Source organism: Mus caroli, chromosome 4 (genome assembly GCF_900094665.2).
Source record: "Mus caroli chromosome 4, CAROLI_EIJ_v1.1, whole genome shotgun sequence".
Lineage (NCBI taxonomy): Eukaryota > Metazoa > Chordata > Mammalia > Rodentia > Muridae > Mus > Mus caroli.
In genome coordinates, this window is record NC_034573.1 from 20,705,748 (window position 1) to 20,717,518 (window position 11,771).

At 36.3% G+C, this 11,771-nt stretch overlaps 1 pseudogene; it reads right to left on the reverse strand.

Annotated features, from left to right (window-relative positions):
* Positions 1 to 3,539: 3,539 nt before the first annotated feature.
* LOC110292073 lies at positions 3,540 to 4,082 on the reverse strand (annotated as a pseudogene).
* Between the last annotated feature and the right edge of the window lie 7,689 nt (positions 4,083 to 11,771).

Genomic DNA, 11,771 nt, shown 5'->3' on the forward strand with positions numbered 1-11,771 from the left:
AAGATAGTAGAAGATGGAATGATCTTCCATGTACATGGATTGCACAGTAAATGGTCATTCTACCAAAAGCAACCTATAGATTCAAGGCAATCCACATCAAAATCCCAACACAATTGTTAGAAACCATTAAAAGACAGTACTTAATTTCATATAGAAAAACAAACAAGTCCCAGAATAATTAAAGCAATCCTGAACAATAAAAGAAGTCCCTGAGGTATCACCTGAGGTATCACCATCCTGGATTTCAAGCTATCTAATAGCTCAAAACAACATCCTATTGGCATAAAACCAGACACATTTAAACAATGGAATGAAATTGAAAATCAAGATATAAATCCACACACTGGTGGAAATCTGATACTTGATAAAGAAGCCAGAAATACACAATTAAAAAAAAAAAAAAGGAAAGCCTTTTCAACAAAAGGTGCTGGTATAACTGTGTTGTTGCTTTTAGAAGAATGCAAAGATTTCCTTATTATCTTATACAAATTTGAAGTCCAAGTGCATCGTAGTCCTCAACATAAAAACAAATACACTGAACCCAATAAAAGAAAAAAATAGGGAATATCTTTGAACACATTGGCACAAGAGACAGCTTCCTAAACAGCACTGATAGGAAGTCGTCCTGCACAGGCAGGAAGACTGCACAGGCAGGAAGACAGTTAATAAATGGGACCTCATGAAACTAAAAAGCTTTGTAAGGCATAACACATCATCAGTAGTACAAAAAGGCAACCTACATAATGAGGAAAGATTTTTACCAATTCCACATCTGATACAGGACTAATATGTAAAATATATGAAGAACTCACAAAATGGGACATCATCATACTAAATAACCCAACTGAAAATGGAGTGCTAATCATAGCAGATAATTCTTATTAGAGGAATCTTAAACAGCGAGAAACTCTTAAAGGAAATATTCAACATACTTACCTATTAGCTAGATACAAATCAAAACTACTTTGAGATTCCATTTTACACTTAGTTGAATGAATAAGGTCAATAATGCAAGTGAAGGGTCAAGAGGAACATAGGAAATACACCGCTGCTGGTGGGAGTGCAACCTCATACAGCCACTATGGAAATCAATATGGCAGCTTCCCAGAAAATTTGGAATCAATCTCCCTCATGATCCAGCTATACCACCTTTTGGAATATTCCCAAAAGATGCTTTGTCTTACCACAAAGACACTTGCTCCATGTTCATAGGAGCTTTAGTCCCATTATAGCTAGGAACTGAAAACAACCTAGGTGTCTTTCAACTAAAGAATGGATAAAGAAAATCTGCTGTATACACAATGGACTATTATTCAGCTGTTAAGAAAAAATGACATCATAAAATTTGCAGGCAAATCTATGGAACTAGAAAAAAATCATCTGGAAGAATGAAACTTAGACCCTGAAAGACAAATAATGGTAGTTACTCATAAGTAGATAGTATGTCTCATAAAGGATAATTATGCTACAACCTATGGGTCCACACAGGTTAATTAACAAGGGAGGCTCTCTCAAAAGCATGAATCTTTCTGGGATGTGGAAATAGAATTCGTTTTGCAGATGGACTGGGGTTAGGAATGGGAACTGGAGATATCAGATGTGGGGTAGGGAGGGATGGAAGGATACAGATACAGGGAGAAACAAGGGGAAATAGGGGAAACTGGGGGTGTGATGTTGAAACTTAATGCAGTAGATATTTCTTTGAACACATGAGAGTGACCCTAGTGATGACTTCACATAATGTAGAGTATGGAGCCTGACCTGGCATCTTCTGTAAACCAGGCAATGCTTTGAGTGTTTGGACAACAATGGCTCAGAGCTTATGGGGCTGGCTATCCATGACTGGTCTAAGTTTAGGCCCATATCTGGAGAAGAATTCCATGCTTGACAAATCTTGGATGGCCAGAAACCAGAAGCTCTATTATTCAGAGACTGAGGGTGGAACCAAATTGGCAAAAAAAAAAAAAAAAAAAAAAAAAAAAAAAAAAAAAATTTTTTTTTGTTTTATAGTGACTGTTTATGATAGTTCTTCATCTATCATTAAAGTTATAATTAGAAAATGACACTTTGGATAAGCTGATATATTGGCATGCCATTTCTCTAATGTTGCATTTCATGAAACCTTGAGCTTCTTTTATGATAATCCACTGTCAAATTCACTCTTTAAAAAAATGCTCAGACAATGCATTTTCTTTCTAGAGTTTGTGAGAACAGATAGTGTCTATGTGGCTCATCAACCTAGCTCTAGAATTTTGTCTCATACCTGGTAATTAATATCTCTGAATTAATTTACTAACCAGCTAATAAGTGGACAGATGCTTAAGTCCTGAGTGTGATTCTCTTTCCCATTTAGTTATCTCCCACTTCTTGTACTAGTCACTTCCAGATATTTCAACATTAAACTGATATTACTTCCTGTAAAACTAAGCAAAAGAAATCTATGCCTGTTTTTTTTTTTTTTATAGAGTATGAAATAGTAATGGAAGAAAATGTTTAGAAATGTAAAAACTGAAAAGTAAGAAGAAATATTAATTATTATTTTTACAAGAAATAATATTGTAACATATGTAAGTGCAAAGCAATTGTGAAATTGTACCTCACTTTATAACACAGACATAATATTGAGCTCCTGCAATTAGTAATAAATAAAAATCATTGCTTTTTCCCCAAATTTAGTTCTTGATTAAATGAGAAAACTCTAAAAGGCATTGGATAAATTAAGATATCAAGCATTAATTTTATTATTAATACATTTGAATTGAAAATATAAGTTTGACCATAGATAAAATTATATTTTCATAAATTGTGTGTGTGTGTGTGTATGTGTGCGTGTGTGCTTCAAAAGGTGGGTAACCTTTACTTTAATCAACAGTCCAAGACTAAGGAGTACAAGTGTCAAGGGTGAGACTTTCTCCATGGTCAAGCATCAACATAGTGCACATGGCACTTCTTCTGTCAGGAGGTCCACATGGGACCTGCACCCACAGCCCCACTCTGGGACAGCCTTTCTTGTGTGCTTCACCTTGCAATTCCATGGAGCTTGCTTGTGTACCTGAAGGCATCCTTGGCAGTGGGTGCCTCTGCCCAGCATCTGGCCAGCTACAGTGGCCAGTGGCCATCTTCAGGGTGTGAAAGGCAGCTCCTCTGCTATGCAGACAGTGGGATGTGAGGTACAGCTGCGTTGATCACTCCACATGGCACAGGAAGGTGCATTTAGCAAGGGGTACTGATGGTGGGGCAACAGCAAGGAGAGCTGAGTGGTGCCCACTCTGTGGACAGCTGGAAGCAGGGGCTACAGGGCAGTGCTTGTGGCTGCTGTCAGTCCCATGACATGAAGCCAAGGACAGCGTCAAAAATCCTGGTACATAAGAGTCTCTACACATCAGGAACTAGATCATTTGTTCTTAAACAGTCTACTACTCCAGTCTACTACTAGAAAACACTCATGCCATGGCGCACAGACCCAGGAGTCAGACAGACAGAAGAAAAGGAAGAAAGAAAGCAGGGAAAAGACATAAAGTACATAAAGTGCTTCTCTTTTAATGAAACAAATCCAAAAGATGTACAGTCAGGTCATGCTGTGCAGTTCCCAAGCATGGAAAAACAAATAGAAAGGCAACACAAGAAGCTAACCCAAGACCAAGGCTGGACTTGAGGCAAGGCGGGTTTATCCTGGATGCCGCTGGGGCTGTATCACTGGGCTGGGCACAGGAGTAGCGGGCACCGGCTTCTCTTCCATCCGTGCCAGGTTGGCTTGGAAGTCTGTGTCCACATTTTCATGTATACAGGTCTAAGAAATCTCCAGAGCTTGCTTCAGAAGAGTAACTTCTCTGTGTTCCAGGCAACAATGTATCTTCCCTGCCACCACTAGACTTGGCACCTGCTGACTTGGCCTAAGATGGGGGTTTCTCTTCAGGTGTCCCAAAGATGTTAGAAGCCATCTTGATCTTCCTCACAGGCTGTTCTGTTGGTTCATCAAAGCCTAGTGAAAAATTGGATCCACCACCTGGAGGCCGCAAAACCTGGGAGCTGTTCCTGCTGTTAGGGTCCACACCCTTAAAGGTGGTGATAGTGATGGTCATGGTGCCAAGGGTCGAGGTAGGCTGGCCCTGAAAGCACCAAAGGGGACTGGGACCAACCGGCACAGATGACTCCACAAACTAAACCACCCGGGCTCCATGAGCTTCTACTGCCTATTTTCATAATCTTTAAGAAACTGGATGAAAGGCTTAGATTACCTTAATATATCCCATAAAAACAAATAAAAAAAGATCCCTGTAAATGAGCTGATTCACAAATATGTCACCAGAAGGCTTGCTATATGGAACTAGCTTTTAGTTCCAATTATTTTTATAGTCTTTTTGAAAAGTAGATTTGGGTTTTAAAAACCTGAGACAAACTAAATTTTTTGTGTGCTTTTCTGTATGAAAATGTCAATTTTCATTACGTATGCAAAACAATTCTCATACAGTGCTGCTAATCTCATTTTTGTCCAATTATTTCTACTTTCTTTGTGTATGTTCTGAGACTAGTTGTTGAATAACTTAGGTTTTTTAAACACAAATAATTTTAAAATAATTTGGGGATATGTATAAATCAAAATAATTCCTACTTTACCTTATCTGTAAATCCTCTCACATTCTCATCTCTTATTCTAATCATACGGGGCTAAATAATCAAGCAATTCTCTAGACCCCTTGTAAAGGTCTAAGTGGAGCAAATCACATTAGACTTTATAAGGTGTTGGAGAAAATGTTCTATCACAGAAAAATGTTTCCCTTGTGATCAAACAGGCAGCAAATAAAATCTAAAACCATGCTGTGTTACCGTGTTTACTCTTGTTAACGTCCAAGTTATTAACATCTAATGTTAAAAGTTAACAGAGTTTTAATCCAATTTGTGTCTAACTAATTTCTCTTTCTTGAGCTTGGTTGGGTGCTGCATTCAGAATGGTTTAGAAAACAACACTGTAACAGTGCTTCTTGACTGCAGGGGCAGTGGGGTCCTGACCATCCACATGAATCAACCAGTGCAGAAAATGTGTGTGGCATGCTATAACACATGCAATGCTCTTTCTTAGCTAATCTTGAAACTAATAAACGTAGAAAGCTGCATTCAGCTTTGAGAAGGTATTAAGAGAAGGTGTAAGAGGACAGACTATGCTACCAGACTCACGTTGAGACAAATGTAGGAAAGAATATGGGCAGAGAATGGTGTTCTGACGTCATTGCTCTGTTGCTCAATGGGTCCTAGGTTTGGATGAGACTCGTCTGTGACAAAGTATTACTAAGTGTTTATACTAAGTTCTTATTATTTATGTAAAATTATAAGAAATTTATAGTTTGAAGTAACATTTATATCTGTGAAATATCATAGTGTACCCATTAATATATTGTATAATCATACCTTTTGTGGATTTCTCTACTTAATATAGTACATGCGTGATCTAAATCTGTAGTAGATATACTTGAATTTATATTTACATGCTTGTAGAGGGAACCTACACACCTTGGCTGTATGTTCCTCACTAGGTGTTCATTTCTAATTTCACTTAGTATCTTTATGATTTTCATGTTTCTAGTCATCTGCATAATTTCAAATTTAGAGAAGTATCCCTACATCACTGCGTTCTTATTTGGGAACTCAATCATGACTCTGATTTATTTCTGATTTAGTTCTTAATTCCTTTCAAGATGATTCAAGTAAAATTAAATCAGATAGTTGACTTTTCTACAAGGCCAGACATCTTTGTTAGGTTTATATTTTTTTTATTGTTGTTAGTTTTACTTTTTAAAATCTTAGCTTTAATTTCTTGTTGATTTAGAAGTTTCCCCTCAAACATATATCAATACATTTTATTGATAATGAATAAAATGAAATTTAACTGAACAAGAAAAAATAGGAATGAAAGTAAGAAATTCTGGTTACACTCTAAATGTTAATTTTTTTGAAACAAGTTGTGCTTACTATACATCCATACACTGAATGTTTCCACATGAAGAGTACTTTTTCTAATATTAGTATTTTAACCAATCAACAAATATTAAGCTGTTTGTATTGAAATATTTCAGTAGCAAATGAAAACTACTATGTTCTTTGAATTCTGTGTTCATTTCCATTTTTAATTCATGTTACGGGATCATTTTATAATTTACCAGATTAAATTATTTACTGTCATTAGTTAATCTTATTTTTTCTTTGACAGTGTGATTAATGCATAGCACTTTCATCAAAATCATTGTTTTAGCCTCATAAATTTTAATCATAGGTGGATAATGTGAAAATAGTAATTATTAGATTTAATGGGTCTTTAGAAAATGGAAGGCCAGTTTAATTACATCATTATTATATAAAAAACTACAACTGAATTTTATTTTACTTTACTTTTATTGTGTTTTTAATATTATGTGAAAAACAAATAGAATATTCAATTAAGTAATCACTGCTACCCAGCTATGATTCTGTATTAATAATGTAAAGATGCTGAACAATAAATAGAAGTATATAAGTCTTTATGAGTAACATTTAACCAATTATTCATTACTTTTATATATATGTAAAATCATTATTATTATAAATTATTTTAATGTGGGGGCTAGAGTAATGGCTCAGCAGTTATGAGTATTTGCTGTTTGTCAGGACCCAGGTTCAATATTCTGCTCCACATGGCAAGTCAAAAACATCTAAAAATCCAGTTTCAGGGGAATCTAATACTGTTTGCTGATCTCTGTAGGCACCAGGAACATACATAGTGCCTATACATGCCAGAAAAATAACATACTTATAAATCATAGCAAATAAATTTACAATTTCAAAATAAATTGTTAATTTGAAAAGATAAAGTAGAAAAACATAAAGATAACCTTGTTTATGAGATCCTAAATTCCTAGTATTAATCACAACCTGAAAGTGAAAACAGATCTTAATGTTAATTGTATTTGCAATGCAATAACTGGATATTATAAAATATTTTAGGCAAAGAGACTTCAAACACAGGTAAAGGTATAAAAGAAAAATTAAAATTCATGAAAGTAAACATTAGAGCAGTTTCATCCCTTTAAAAACATAAAATAATGTTGAAGCTTTGAATACTAGATCAGATAAATAAGAAATAAAAGTAGTGAAAAATATGATCGTTAGAGATATGCATGTGCTAACCTATAATAGCACTGTGCTACAATTAGCACAGCTTATCCAATGAAACAAAATAAATACTAACTATGGTATGAGATATTTATGATTATAAAAGTAACTGATATTTCTACATTACTAAACGAGAGAATGAAATTGATTAACATTTAGATAAATAGCATGAAACATTTTTTTGATTTGAAGAATGTTGGGGTCCAGGGATTGATTCACAAACCATACAAACACCAATCTCAGTCAGGAAGGGAGAGTTTATTGAGCATATGCCCCAGGAGTGGTTGAGCAGGGCCATGGTATAGATTCAGGAACTGAAGCATGACTTTGAGTTAAAATTGTACAGGGGATTTAAGCCCCAAATCCACAGACATCTGTGCCAATTTATTTCACCAATTAAGATTAAAGAATAGGCAATTTCCTTAGGAACATGTTTTCGTTGTAAATATATCTTGCTCTCGTTGGTTTGGGTATTCATCTCTGGCAGGGGACTCGCCTTGTCTAATATGCATGTTCTAACTTGTCAACCAAGATGGGACTTGCCTAACATTCATGGTGTAGCTTGCCAATCAGTTACTCACATACATGTCTCATTCGGCCAAGTAAGATGTCAGTTTCCAGGGAGATCTTGGGAACTTAAATTTACTAGACTGCTACTGAATATCAAATCTTCTTATATTGTTGCAGTTGTCTCTCCTATATTGGGGTCTATCCCAGAAGCAGCTTATGCCATAGAAGCTTATACACAGGTACAGGAAGTGCTGTTGGGTGGTCGGTCCAAGTTCAATCTTATTGTGGGTAACTATCCAAATCAGATCTATTGATGTTCATCATGATTGGTTTCCAAGGGCACAGAACATAACAGACTATGTAATCAATCTTGGCGTTAGAAAGTTTCCTAGTAACAGTTAAAACATATGAGAAAGTTTCCATGTAATGGGAGGCTAGCCAAGCAACTGTCACACAGGCTTTAGCATTGTACCTAGACCTTAACATTCTATCTAGATTTTAATAATTTATGTAGGCCTTAACAATGAATATGTCTAGTTACCTAGACATATTTTCAAATGATTGTCTCACTAAAAGTTTACAATTCATTGTCCCTCATGTGTTGCTATTGGTTGCATACTGGTATTAGAAGGTAGGTAATTCCTTATTGGTGAAATAACACACACTTTTGTTTCTGAAAATGAAGAACTTTAGCTAGGACTGAATTGGAAGCTATGTTGCTGTTAGTGCTATCCAGGTTATGGTGTGAGCATTGCCATTGAAAGTCCTGCTCAGTTAGAGTCTGTGCTATACAATGCCAACATGCCAGACAAGATATGAACATTGAGTTATGTAGTAGCCCAATAATTCGAGGTTTAAGTAACTGATTTCTAATTGAGATTAAGGGTTGTTACACAGGATGGAAATCATAGCTGGTATTGCAGATCATGATGACATCCTGGAATTAATATTCCTCAGTGAGGAAGACACTACTTGTATTTTGTTTAAGGGATGTAATATGCCTATAAAATAACTTTCTGAACATCTAGGCTTAAACCCAGAGAATGCCATTGTTTTTGCTCTTAATTAGGATGGGAAATTTCCTTTTTGCATGGGGCATTTTATTTATAACACTGGTCAATCTTCCAAAAACCAAGGAGTGTTTCTGAGGGACTGTGGTCTAATGTTCAGCCATAGATGGAAGAAAATAATCAGACATCTATATTTTCTCCTAGGCTCAGCACAGTTGACCCAACATGGGACAAGTAGAAATATTCCCTATTGGAAGGTGAAAACAGACTCATCTAAGTCATAAAATGTTAAACCAAGAGAGCTTAGGAGTCAATGAAACTGTCTGTATGTTGTTCAGGGAAAGTATGAAGTTCTTGTGAATCAGCATCCATGCTAGGTGAGTTTTTAGTAGGACAGTTGCATAAAAGTGACCCACATTTCTAGATCCCTCATCCACACTCCTTTATTTATCTCCATTAGCTTCCCTTGTTCACTATGTGAGGTTTGGTTCTTTTGGTTTGCCCTCGGTTCTCTATCAGGGATAAAGAATTTTTATTTCATTTTCCCCAATGGAAAGTCATGAAATAAGCATGTCCTCACTCCAGAATCAGAATGTAAATTTTTTAACTTTTTGGAAGCTTTCATATCCCCTTCCTCTGATCCTCCACAAGTAGTCATTTTTTTTGTTTTTGTTTGAGATGGGTCACACTATTACCCAAGGTGGTCTCAAATTTTGGGCTTTAACAAACTTCTCAGTCAGCCTCTTGAGAGTTCCGTCTATAGACATGCACTATCACACCAACCCAAAATTTAAAGATATCAACAGTTATCCAGTATTTGTTAACTAACTTAATTTGCTTCTTTACACTTTCTGCATTTGATATATGTTAGGAAATAAATCTACTAAGCAGCTGAGTTATGACTTTGATTCAGTCTTAGACCTCTCCTAGCCCATTGCAGTCTTTAAGTTGCTATGTTTAATCAGGTTGTAACTGGAGGAAAAAAAGAAATAAAAAGAAAAAGAAAGAACATGAGTACTCCTAGGTATGAGAGAGGAAAAGATTTAATGTAGATAAAAGGGACAACATATCCAGAGACAGGGGCATCTAGGGAAAGGGAGATGTGAACCAGGTATGATAGCCAAGAGGGTAAAGATACAAAAGGGCGGGTAACCAAAGTGGTTGGGTTATATAGTGAAGAGTGTTAACCCTTAGAGTTGGAAAGGTCAGGATAGGGAGTGAGGGATGCCTGAAGAATCAGCTGGCCAGGTCCACTTTTGTATAGGCACCTCAACCATTTATTACAGCTGTTACTGTTAAGTTTCAAATTCAGTATACTGTCTTGAGCCAGAGATGGTTCTGACCTATTCTACACTGTTTTCTAATTCTTAAAATATGTGTTTATATTGTTGTTGGCCACATTCCACATGCAAGCCACAGCATGTATATAGGGATCAGAGTACAAATTAGGGAAATCTGGAAATTGGGTCTCTCCTACCCTATTTGTTCTTCAGTATTGAACTCATGTCATTAGGCTTAGCAATAAGCACCTCCTGACAGTTCAATGTGGTTCTCTTTCAATTATGCTTTTGGTTGGCTGCCTGTGGTCTCATGTCTAATAACACAAAATGTAAACAAATTGTTTCCGATCATTCTCATATATACTTACTTTATGTTTACATGTCTCAGAAAACAAACAAAAAAACCCACACATGCATACACATACACATGCATGCACACACACATAAATCTTAAGTGGACACAATATATACAAAATGTTTTCTCTCAAGGTGTTTCTCTTAGGTTTAAAATTTTAAATGTAATTATTAAAATCAGTTCAGTGTCTTGGACTGTGCCTCAGCTGGAATCCTAAACAGTGAGCTCTCATGTTGATAGTTGAACAAATGCGAACATTGCTTCAAGGGGAACATGTCTTTGTTTCCTGTTAAATTTTATTCATTATCTTTGGAGACTTATTTTATTTCGCCATTGACTGATTGTTGAAGTAAAACAAAACAAAACAAAAACCCAGAAGCCACAGGCAGCTCAGTGGGGCATAAATGTTTTCAAATCCATCCACAAAGCAGAGGGGCTCTAGAGGAAGTGTAGCTCCAGAAGATGCTCTGGAGAAACAGCTGGGCTTTGGATGACCACCCTTGATGAATCACACCAAAGAAGGCAATCTCAGCAAGTGAAGGGAGCCACAGACACCCTCATCTGTTTCTCAGACTGCAGTTTGCTTATCAGGGCTGCAACTTGAGACATCTGGCAGTTTATCTGACACTTGATTTATTTTTTTGGATGACAAAAAGCCAAAGAGATGGGAGGAAATCAGCATCCTGGTAGCAGCTGGCAGGAGTTTGTGAAGAAACTGCTGAATATTCAAAATCTTCTGGTCAGGTCTGTGTTGTTGAAGAACAGTAACTTGAAGTGAAATGCTTCCAAATGACTGGAGAGAAAACTTCAGTGGTGCAAAGACATCTAGGAGGCTTCCATTGCTTTTGTTTCTATTTTTTTTTTTTTTTGCAATTTCTCAATTAGCTTGTAACTAAAAATATACACTGCTGTGTTTAGTTAAAGAAACTATGTAAAATGTTCAAGGGTGGCAATTTCTTCAGAGTTTCAATGAAGTTAACAACATACTTAGAGGCTATATCAAACACCTTTGACAATATGAGAGATGAAATATCTCAGAGGGTAAAGGGCTTGCCACTTAGATAATATGAACGTGACAATCTGAGTTTCATGTCTGTTACCTGGGTAAGGTGAAGGGAAAGAACAACTCCACAAAGGTCCCTTCTGTCTTCTACTTACGTGATGTGGCATCTTTGCACTTCCATCAAACAATGATGATGATGAAAATAATGATAATATTTAAGAATATTAAGTTGGCAACAGACAGGTAGATCAATGGAATAGAATTGAAGACCCAGAAATGAACCCACACACCTATGGTCACTTGATCTTTGACAAGGGAGCTAAAACTACCCAGTGGAAAAAAAGACAGCATTTTCAACAAATTGTACTGGCACAATTGGCGGTTATCATGTAGAAGAATGCAAATTGATCCATTCCTATCTCCTTATACAAAGTTCAAGTCTAAGTGGATCAAGGAACACCACATAAAAC